Source organism: Periplaneta americana, chromosome 13, assembly GCF_040183065.1.
Source record: "Periplaneta americana isolate PAMFEO1 chromosome 13, P.americana_PAMFEO1_priV1, whole genome shotgun sequence".
Lineage (NCBI taxonomy): Eukaryota > Metazoa > Arthropoda > Insecta > Blattodea > Blattidae > Periplaneta > Periplaneta americana.
The window spans coordinates 72,457,422-72,469,326 of NC_091129.1; the positions used below are offsets into that span (position 1 = coordinate 72,457,422).

Here is an 11,905-nt window from a genome sequence, read left to right on the forward strand (position 1 = left end):
TGAAAGACCTGCACTTGGACAGAAAATTATGAATGAAAAGAATGAATACTGAATTGGATCATTGACTCACCCTTAACAGAAATATGACAATTGTATTACCCTTGTACTCTCATATTTAAAAAGTTATGCTTTTCAGTTGTGCTTTAATATGAGATCAAGAAAGTTAATGCTAGCCTGACATTACTCTCGTGTAGGTGGATAAATAACAATAACAGTATTTACGAGATATTCTCTCATGTGAATGTGTATAGTTAATCGTTAGTTTTTTTTTTTGTGGCTCAAAAACAGTTCTTTACTTGTGTTGTTAATACTAGGTGATAAGTTTAAAGTGTGTCATGACTCGCTGTATGTCGTCATGTGGCTAGCCGATGAGCCTAGAGAATTCAGTCTTCCTACACTCCGCAGAGGCGTATTACCTATGTGCCAGAGAAGTTGCCTGGCAAGTACGGCGTTCATTCTGAAGAGTACTTACCGATGCGTACGGTAACGCCGGTAGTGGCAGGAATGTGAACTGTTTGGAAACACGTACTGAGGTTAGTTTTTTTCTTACTATCGGGATATGGGAAGAGGGTTAAGACGATTACTTACGTATTTGTTGGCATTAATTTCGACGGTCAACATGGACAGGGAGCATTTGATTTATGTTGTGGAATGTTGCCGTACGCAGCCGATGATAACAAATACCCTGCGTACGACTTGCCCGTGCAAAACACAGTTCGAAAGAGGTTATGGTAACACACAGACCCTACAGACCGCCATCTGTTGATACGGCGTTCAAGTTATACCGTACACATTCTCAAGTTCAGATTGAACGCCTTGATTGATAGGCAACTTCTCTGACATAAAAGCTGAAACTCGCTTCAAATCGCTGACTCACAACAGTGACATCATGACACACTTTGAAATGAACACCCAGTAGTACATTCTGTTTCAGTGTACTGGAAAATGAACTGTTATTCATAGTTTTTTTAATTCCGTTCATTAGACACATTTAATTATATTTATTTACCCTAATTCCATTACCTAATTCCTGTACAGACGTTACACGCAATCATAGAGATTTTCTTCATTCCCCTGTCAGTTTTTGTCGTTTCGCTTTTTCCCTTTCTCTCCTCTCTCTGTACTATTATCTATCTATTTTCTGCGTGTCTTCAGTTTCTTTATTTTTTATCCGCTTTTCTAAGACGCCCTGTAGATAGCGGGATGCAAATATATTGGTAGGGGAGATGTATTTGCGCTCGATGGTAGGGGCTCCTCGTTTCCGAAGATGCACAGTGGGGGGCGGGCCGGCTGGACCGACAATAAGACGGTGATTGATGGTGCGGGTACGCGAATCCGCGCGCAAGAGTACGAGGAAGGCGCTTATAGAAACGACAAGTGCGGGTATGGGAGAAGGGGAGTTTATTTCATCCCGACCGATTTGAAAAACGATTCCATACGTGCACCTCTCTTTGTGTGTGTATGCTAAGAGGTGAGCTCCTTGCTCTGGCGGACGGGAAGTGCATTCAGCCACATTAGTGCTCGGACTATTTAGAAATGGAAATCGCGGTAATGCAATTTTTGTGCAATCGATGAAGAAAATATTTCGAAAGAGAACATCTCTGACACTTCACAAACTCTTAAGATTTAAACCTCTACAGTACCAACGACTGTGAAAGTCTTTCTCATGAAATGCCACATTCATTCGCGTAATTTTTCTTCCCGAGGTTTTAGGATACCGTATATATTTCAGAATTTCATTTTCATCGCACAGTTTACCTCTCTTACATTGAAAAAATTTCCACCCTTTCGGTTTCAAGAACGTTTTTTGTGAAGATTGTAAGTATCGTAAAGGTACGCATGCGAAAGCTTAAGTCATTTACACTACAATGAAAAACGCCACTACACGGAACATGATCTAGATTTGTTGTTTTGAATAGTTATATGTGAAGTACATACATGTTTATTATTGTTGCGTAATTACTTATTCAGTTTCGTTACGCATATTTTACGCACGAAGTTTGACACCATAATCCGAGGTTAGAAAATGTCAGGCTACCGACATTAGAACTGGAACTTCGCAGTCCAAAGAAATGCCGCAAGACTGCTCATAATTAGTGAAGTATGTATGTATGTATGTATGTATGTATGTATGTATGTATGTATGTATGAAGCTATCGGAACTTAATAATAGTTATAATTCTTTACATAATATGTTATATATTATTATTGCATATAGATTGAATTATGAATTACATTAGCTCATAAATTAAGTTATTACTTTTTGGTATAGGCTTTATCTCAGATTAAGTAAACATGTAGGCTACCAGTCGTTAAAATTTAATTGAAGAATATTGCTGGAATTGTAAATATTCATAATTTAAACATGTATGACACTATTGTATTGATTAAGGCTCGTTGAGTGGAAGAGAAGGCTTATAGCCTTAGCTCTGTCAGAAAAAATAGAACATTCTATTCTATTCTATTCATATATGTATGTATGTATGTGTGTATGTATGTGTGTATGTATTTTTTTTTTTTTTTTTAATATTAGTTGAACGGCATGTCCCATTACAATAAAGGTAATACTACATGCCTTGCTACCTGTATGTTTACAATATAACACATTATGTCTCGTTTCTGTCACTCTCTAAGCGTAAGTAGGTCTGTTATTCTGTTGTGAAAATTTGAGTCTTTCATTATATCTATTGCCTACTCTTATCTATCCTAGATTAAATTATCCTACGTTTACTCGTCTAAATTTATAACATTGACATAGTTTGTGAATGTATGCGCATGTTCTTGCATTATTTTAAACTTTGTGAAAGTCCACTTGCCAGTTTTTCTTAACATTTCCCGCTGGAACGCTAGTCTTTCTTTGTCCAATTTCGGGCACTCGAAAAGGAGGTGGTCGACGGTCTGTTCCTCTGCTCCACACGTACACGACGGGTTGTCCCTCAGCTTGAATCTGTATAAGTAAGCACCGGTTTTTCCATGTCCAGTTAGAAAATTTGTGACCTTTCCATTCAGTGGAATGTTAACGCGTAACCTCTCTTTTACACTGGGGAAAAACGATTTTGTCACTGCACCATTTTTCGTGTTTTGCCACTCACTTTCCCACTTAACCACACTTTCTTCCTGAAGTTCCCGCATGATGTCGCTGAGTGGTATCCTGTCGAAGCTCACTGGTATCTCGTTGTTACGTGCTGCCTGCTTTGCCAAGAGGTCGGCCAGCTCGTTCCCCGCAAGTCCAACGTGCGCCTTGACCCATGCGAAGTGAATAGTCCAGTTTAATGTTTCCAGCTTTCTTATCTGTTTTCTAATATGTTCTATCAAGTGGTGATGGTTATTGAAATTTCGTAACGAATCGAGTGTGATTCTGCTGTCGGTATGAATGGCTGCTGATTTTCGAACATCGTTTAGTTGTTGGAGCATTTCGAGTTGTTCTAGTGCTTTGAGAATGGCGTACTGTTCCGCTTGGTTGTTCGAGCACCGCCTGTGGAGTTTATATTGCAGCTCATGGACTAATTCTTGATCAATGAATATGGCGACACCTGAGCCAACTCCCGAGTCTCCCTTACTGCCATCGGTGTAGATATCTACTTTGTAAGTTTGATCACTTGATTTTTCTTTAATCAGGATTTTATCTGCTGGATGCGGCCATGTTGTGTAATGCTCTACTGTGTCAATTTTAATTCCCTCCTGGATCCTTTTCGTGCTTTCATATGCTGTCGCCAGCATGTGTGTATGTATGTATGTATGTATGTATGTATGTATGTATGTATGTATGTATGTATGTATGTATGTATGTATGTATGTATGTATGCATGCATGTAATATATGTTATGTATGTATGTATGCATGCATGCATGCATGTATGTATGTAATGGAATGTAGTGTAATGTATGTAGGAGTAGGTAGATACCGTGCACACACCTACGTACGTATGATTGCACGTATATATGTATGTAATGTATGTATTCGTAGTTAATATTAAGCATTCATTTGGTTAGTACATTTATTGTTTTGTGGTATTTGTAACCAGTTTATTCACGAAATTTGAAACCAGTTTATTCCTGATAGCCTATTTATAAACACAGTGTAATTTATCTCCTCCTCAGTTTTCCCCTTCGAATTTCGACAAAAAGGAAAAAAAATATATTCGAGTGAATTTCGTAGAAGGTATGAATGGAAAATATCCTTGAGTCACAAGCTCTAATTATTGTAGTCTCTGCTGTAATCAAATAGTCAAATAATGGCGTTTCCAGTTACAAAGAAAGTGGACTAGTGTTTAATTTCAGGTAGGATATTAGAAAATTATATCCCTTTCATTGGGACTAAGTTTGCGCGTTTTTTCTGTGTTGTCCTCAAGCTGAGGTATATATATATGTATATGTATATACATATACACAAATTTTCTTGTCCACATACATCAGGAAGTTATATTCATAAATGTTTTGACAATGAAACGGACGAAGTGCCCAATTCTTTAAATTAGGTTGGTGGCGGCGGCGGTGGTGGTGGTGGTGGTGGTGGTGGTGGTGGTGGTGGTGGCAGCTGTTATGATGAACTGGTAGTGATTCATAGGACTGTGAAATCAATAGTATCTTCGATTCGTGTCTTAGAATTACAAAAACTATTTTTCATTACGTTAATCATATTAAATTATTTATTTATATAACCGTGTAGATTTTAACAGCTTATTTCTTGGCAGGAGTGATACAAAAAATTCTAATACCATATTAGTCCCAAATTAATATTTTTCTGAGAATAAATAATTTTCCTCTAAATATGTTAACACTGTTTACTCATTAGTATTATCGACACGATTCTAATTTTTTATTCTTATCATTAAAGAAACTGATAAGTAAGGCCGTGACATCGGTATATTTGTATTAGTTTGAGGTCGATTGAAGATGAACACACAACGACGGACGTGTTTCAAATACAGGCAGCGGAAGCGAATTTGACACACGCGTAACCCTCGGTCTATACCTGGGGTCTTTTGTGACCCCACTCCTTTATTTTTTACAAATACATATGTCAAATGTTGACATCACTCTCCCTTATTCCAGATATGCTATTTGTGAACATTTGGCTACAATTATGTTACATTGTAATGATCCTAGTATAAGCGGTATAACAATTTTTTTTCATTTTTATCACATGGGGTCAGAAAAGACCCCAGGTATAGAGTACGCTATACTAATTTTTTATAATGAATTTATTACTTGGTCTCGCTCTTGGTGTATTTTATGACAACAATGGGACAAATACAGATCAAATATTGATATTTCTTGAACTGGGATGCACTGTTGTGAGATATTTGAAAATTTTTAGTTAACTGTTTTCAGTATGCAGTAGATTTCTGATGAAGTAAGTCGGTTTGTCTCTCTCTTTATTATAAATAATAATTTATAATATTGATTTTGAGAAAGGGTATAGCCTTAATCATGCTCTAAAAGTCTCAGGCCACAGTGATAGTGAATGTGACAATGATTTCATATTCGAAAGCGACGGCGGTGTTGCGGAAGTAGATGTGACAGGAAGATATTCAAGTTGAAGACGAAATAGATATTGATTCTATTGATGCAGATGATAACGTCAATGTATTATGACACATTCACTTACATCAAGAAATGGACAACTGAACTATGCTACTCAGCCATCACCACAGAGTAAGCAACCTTCTAGAAATATAGTGGGCCAAACGGCTAATATTCCTCAGCATGTTAGGTTATAGCCTACTTGCAAATTAGATCGGATTGTTTCTCTCTTTTTATAACTGATCACATGTTGAATAGAATATCAATGCATACTAACAATCGTGATGAAGATGTGAAAGATAAATAGCCTACATTTCCCTTCAACACTGGAGTAAGCCGGATTCAACAAAACTACAGGCTTTCTTCGGTATTCTCATAACAGCAGGGGTGCACACAGCAAGGGGGAAAACTGTTTGATGAATTTTGGTCCAAAGAATATGGTTTGTCTATTTTCCGAGCTACAATGAGTTATTCGCGATTTTCAAGTATTTTGATATGTCTCCATTTCGACGACAAACTGACAAGGAAAGACAGGAAAGCTGCATCAGGTTCAAAAGCAGAAGTCATACGTGCAGTTTCTGAAATGTTTGTTGATGGGTGTATGTCGTCTTATATTCCTGAACCGTACATTACAATAGATGAACACCTGTGTATATTCAGATACGATGTCCAATCGAAGTTTACATTTCTTCCAAGCCAGGGAAACATGGGATAAAGGTATGGGCTGCCGTGGATCGTGAGACAAACCTTTTGATAAATGCACAAATTTATACAGGAACATCTGCAGAGGAAAAAGAGATAAGTCAAGGGAAAGGTCTTGTAAATGATTTTGTGGATTATGTGAGAGGAAGTGGAAGGAATGTTACTATTGACAATTTTTTCACAAGTTTTGAATTAGGACAAGAACTGCTACAGAAGAACCTAACACTAGTGGGAACACTTCGAGCCAATCGAAAAGAGATCCCTAAAGATGTAAAGTAAACTAAAGTAAATCCCTGGCGCTACAGCCCATGAAGGCCCAAGACCGGCCAGCCGGCTGCTGGCCTCAGGTCCTCATGCCGAAGCAGAGGTGGACGATCATCCAACCAGAATGGACGTATCGTGTGGTTAGTACAATGATCCCCCCGCCGTTACAGTTGGTTTGCGAAACCGGATTTTCGCTACCTATCGTAGATCCCTAAGTGCATCACAATGCTGGGTGGGCACCAGTTCCATACACTGGCCGAAATATCATGAGAAAATTTCTTCTTCCATGGGGAATAGAACCAGCGCGCATTCCGTAACGCGAGTCCTAGGCAGGATGCCTTAGACAATGACAACATGTTACAAATGTATGAATACAAAATCACCCTGTATAATGACATTCCAATATGAGGTAATTTATAGTGTAGTAATTATTAGTCATTGTATTTTATTATTATTATTAGACTTATGGCATTCTAAAATGTTATTAACAACAACAAAACAACAGTGCAATGTGTTTGTGAGAATTATGTGCTATTAAATTTTCATTAACACTTTTTAACAGAAATAAAACAACTTTACTAAAAATGTACTCCCATAAACTCTTGAATAAGTACAAAAATACATAAATTATCCAATAACTATCCTTACAACTTCCTATTTTCAAGTTAGTTGAAAGAAATCTATCCGGGGTCAAAAAAGACTCCAGGTATAGAGTACGTTTTTCTGTAGCAGATATAGACCGGGGGCTAAGCAAGCATTTTCGGTGTTTTGTGTACGATTATTCCGTAGTATAAAATCAAGACATACAATAATTGTATATAAGCATAAAAGGAGTCATACAGATCTTTGACGGAAATGATACAGCTTCCATAAGTAATGCCAAACTCTTCTTGGTGGCCCAAATACTAAAAAGCAGTGTGAATATTATATTTCATCTAATTTTGGATTTATCCCCTTTATAATCGAATGTTTCGAAAAGACTGGTGTGAAATTGGTGGAGCAAATTTCGTTAGTAAATGATCTCATCTCGAAAGTGAATGATCTGCAAGATGATGAAAGCAAAGAAGTATGTGAGAAAATGAACACAGTAATACAAAAAAACTGCGTTTTTCAATTCATTAACCAAAATTGAAAGAGTTGTGTCAGATAACAAGTGCGATTGTTATCAATTTGTTGCAGGAATGATGATGTGAAATATTTTGTATATGCGCCCTTCGTTTCAGCCGACGTTGAGAGCAGTTTTTCCGCATACAAGATTGTACTATCCGACACTCGGCGGTCATTTTCATTTGAAACTTTGTAAATGAATGTTGTTCATTGCAGCAGCAACCGAAACCAGGCAAACAACATGCAAGAAAAGTAAGGTACAGAATAGATGTGATAAATAAATTAATGTAATAGTTAAATATAGGGAAAGTAAAATTGTACGCCATATACGTTTTCGGCATTCTAAAACTGTAATGCAAAACTCTAAATATTAAAAAAAAATCTCTTCAGACTTAGCATACGTTTTACCACATTTTTGCCAATTTAAGTATGATTTTAAACAATTATTCTTACCCCACCAGAATTTTAGACATTTCCGATATTAACTCTTATATACAATGATTGTATTATCTTCATTTTATAATACGCAATAATAGTACACAACACGGAACGTGCTTGCTTAGGCGTGTGTCAAATTCGTTTCCGCTGCCTGTACTTGAAACACGTCGACTACATTCTGTCCGGCGTCGTGTGTTCACCTTCAATAGACCTCAAACTAACACAAATATACCAATGTCACGGCTGTACTGATAAGAAGTAATTTATCTCTTCGTAGTTTTTAAATAAGATTTTGCGTTTTCTCGCAAATTAAATAAATGATAACATGTAACGTTATTTCCTGTCATTAGTAAGTCTGGACTGACTACGGACGGAACTCTGCTATTCAAACCAGGTGCGTGTGCAGTATCGTACGTCAGCCGGCGGTGCGCCGTTACTAAACTACGTAGACTCTCAAACCAATTTTCTAATTAACCATCCTAATTTTCTAATTAACAGTGCATTTAATTACAAACGCACAATATGTTTTTAAATTTATTTTTGTGTATTCTATTTCCCCCTTGAATCTACACGGTTGTACCACTTCCACCCTGTATTAACACAGCCACTAACGGTTTTCTCGGTGTAACAGAGCGTGCAAGTTAATTGGTTTTGCTTGTGAGAAGCTTTATTGCCGTCTTGAGGGGGAATGTCCTCATTTTCCCGAAGTGATTCCGGAAAGTGTAATGAATACTGCGATATCTTATTTTTGGTTAAATAGGTTGGTCTGAAGAGTTATTTTTAGAGTGATGTTCTTTTTACTTATTATTTATGCATCGACTTTTAAAAATAAGACTTATAATAGCGGGATAAATGATGCGTCATTCGCTATCAATGCCTATCGTAAAATTTTCCCTACATTTCCAACATACACTGGCGACTCTTTTTTTTTACTGCCTGATGAAAGAACTGTATCACATTTAAAGGACTGAATATTAAACTTTATTTTTAAAGGTTTTATTATCACTTCGAAAAGGAGGTGTAATTCATAATGCCGTCAGCGGGGGGGCTTGAGAAAAAAGTAGCGAAAAATAAAATAAAAGCGTTCGCTAGAAGACATTAGAGAGAAAAATTGTCGTATAAACTGAAAGAAGAAAAAAGGAGAGAGAAAATGTAGCAACTTATGAAATTCGGCAAAGAGAACTTAAGTTGAAACGCAAACACAAACTGTGCACTGTGAAATGAAACATAGTTTCTCATTCTATATTTTATATTCAATCCCTGTTATGTTTCGTGGCCAAGTAGTATGAAGCGATGCAGAGCTGATTATTGTCCTTATGAGAGAAGAAATTCTCATGGAATACGTCTTATTGCATGGGACAGGTGCTCATCCAGCATCGTGATGAATTTGGGAAGAAACAGTATCTAAATCCGGTTTCGATAGGCAAATATAAAGGCTAGAGGGATCGTGCTAACAGCACGTTAGTCACATGTTTCTCGCGACAGGATCATCAAGTACTCTGAGATTACCAAGAGCAGGTTGTGAGATTGTAAACTGCGCATCCTGCGCATGCGCGGCCCTCTCATGCACTGCCAGTGATATCCTTACCGGTATTTACCTCATGCGAGTACACGGAAGCTTGTTATTCGAATATTTACATGTGAATATACAAATGTGCAACGTAAATATTGCGTACCTGCCTCTAAAGACAATTAAACGAAAATATGTAACACGAATATTGCTACCTACCTCTAAAGGCAATTATTTAACTAGTTCGAAAGTCAGTGTATTTATATTCCTTAAGAAGAAGATTTACGCCGGAAATATAGCATGACGATGCATCGGGATAATTTTGTCCCAACTAATTGTGAAGTAAATATGACTAGCTGGTAAAAGGCATATGATATGTATAAATAATGTAAGATACGTATATAATATTAAAACTAGTATGAAAAATAAAACATGAATTTTAGGTTGGTGTAAATTAGCTTACTGTGTAAATTGATACTTCATGTTTGAGGTTAGTTCAATATGCGTAGTACTAGTGTGAATAGGCCTATTAATTTGAGATCTTCTGATATTTTTAATAGTTAACGATGGAAGATGGTAATATCGGTGGTGCTGCAAGTTTCTGTCCTTGAGGAGCAGTTGGATGTCATCATATGGCAGCGCTGCTTATACACGCACATCACAATGTGTCGGTGACTGACTAATCGTGCAGCTGGAGTGTGAGAAACCAGAAGGAAGGTAGTGAAATTAAGACTATTGAACAATTGCTCCCAGCAGAAAAGGAATACAATCCTTTGAATAAGAAGACTGCAATAGACATAAAAGATAGTGTTTTCTTCATTGAAGGATCATCATACAGTTGGGTTTACTTGGTTATTAGGTTTAGAACATCGTGTACCTGGAACCGTTTCTAGCACCATGTATGGAAAAAGTTATCTTTTCTGAGAACTACAATAGTGCAAAAGATAAAGGGGCTTTCTTAAAGCAACACTGCACCTTGTCAGATGTAGCAATTACTCTGCTGATGAGACTAAGGGGCAGACAGTAAACGCGAGATGGACAGAACTCGGAGAAAGTGTAGATTTACTGCAAGTAACTTTGTATCTTACTCAAATCCTGTCAGTGGGATAGATTTACCCCATTCGTTTTTAAAAAACTTGTTGGTTATGATATGTCAAGTGTAAAAGCTGTGTAGTGAGGAAAACAGCATGAAGCAGTAGCTGTGTTAGAAGTCTCAGATGTTATTAAAGTCACAGATTCAAGCAACAGGTTTATGGCTTCATTCAACAGGCGTACTAGGAGCAAGTCTTGATGGACTTAATGATATTCAGGGGAAAACATGTACACGTGAAATAAAATGCCCCTATAAATACAAAAACACAACATTGACTCAGGCACTGAAAGGGGTAAATGATTATATATTGTTTGTGGATGATGATGTTTTTTTTTAATATGGACCATTATTACTGTCATCAAATCCAAGATCATTTGTATATGACAGGTTGTGATGTAGAATATTTGGCAGTATGGGCTCCACAGCAGCCTGTTGTGTATTTCGTTGAGGACTCTTCATGGGAAAAAACATGCAAATATTGCAGTCATTTTTCATTCATAAATTCGTGCCATGGTTGCACGAACATAAGAAGTAATAATGTGAATAGACTTACATTAATACCATTAACAGAAAAAAATGTGGTGAACAAATTTTCAAGTCATTGTAGTTTTCCAAATAAGGATCTGTGAAAGAAAAACCAAATTAGGAAAGAAGCTACACGTTTCATTTCACTAGAAACAACACATCCAGGTGTAGACAAATATCTGGCGTCAGGTTGCCATGGCACCAAAAAATTTTTGTATGGTGCCTGAATTTTCTTTATCGAGTTCTAACTTTCCAAGATTTCAGTTTCTTTTAGGCTATGTTGTTTCGACCAATATATAATGTTCACAAAAACAGTCGTAGGAAGAAGTTTAAGTGCGTAATGTGTTTTATTAATTAATTATAATATTGTTTAATGTATTTGTAGTGAATATAGGAGCATTTTACTTCAAGTGTACATGTTTTTCCCCTCAACATCAGGACTTGCTCCTAGTATGCCTGATGAATGAAGCCATAAACCTGTTCCTTGAATATATGGGTAAAATGCAGAGTCTTAAAATTTTGAAGTTTTGTGTATATCTGTAATGTCAAACATAATTCTTAACAATACAGGTGAACTATCAAAACCAAACTGAAAACTGCTGTCAAAGCATTAACAACATGCGTAACTCCACTGTTCTATAGTGCTGCTCTTCTCTAATGTGCCGTTTTACCCCTCTATTTTGACAGCCTCACACCTACGTGGCACTCAAAACAATCCTAATATCATAAAAGTGGGTTTCT

The 11,905-nt window shown here is 36.9% G+C and overlaps 1 long non-coding RNA gene across 1 annotated transcript; it reads left to right on the top strand.

Annotated features, from left to right (window-relative positions):
- Positions 1-9,625: 9,625 nt before the first annotated feature.
- On the top strand, positions 9,626-11,220 carry LOC138712030 (uncharacterized). The gene is made up of 2 exons (XR_011335585.1): positions 9,626-9,888; positions 10,107-11,220. It is a non-coding gene; the product is annotated as an uncharacterized lncRNA (long non-coding RNA).
- The last annotated feature ends 685 nt before the right edge of the window (positions 11,221-11,905 follow it).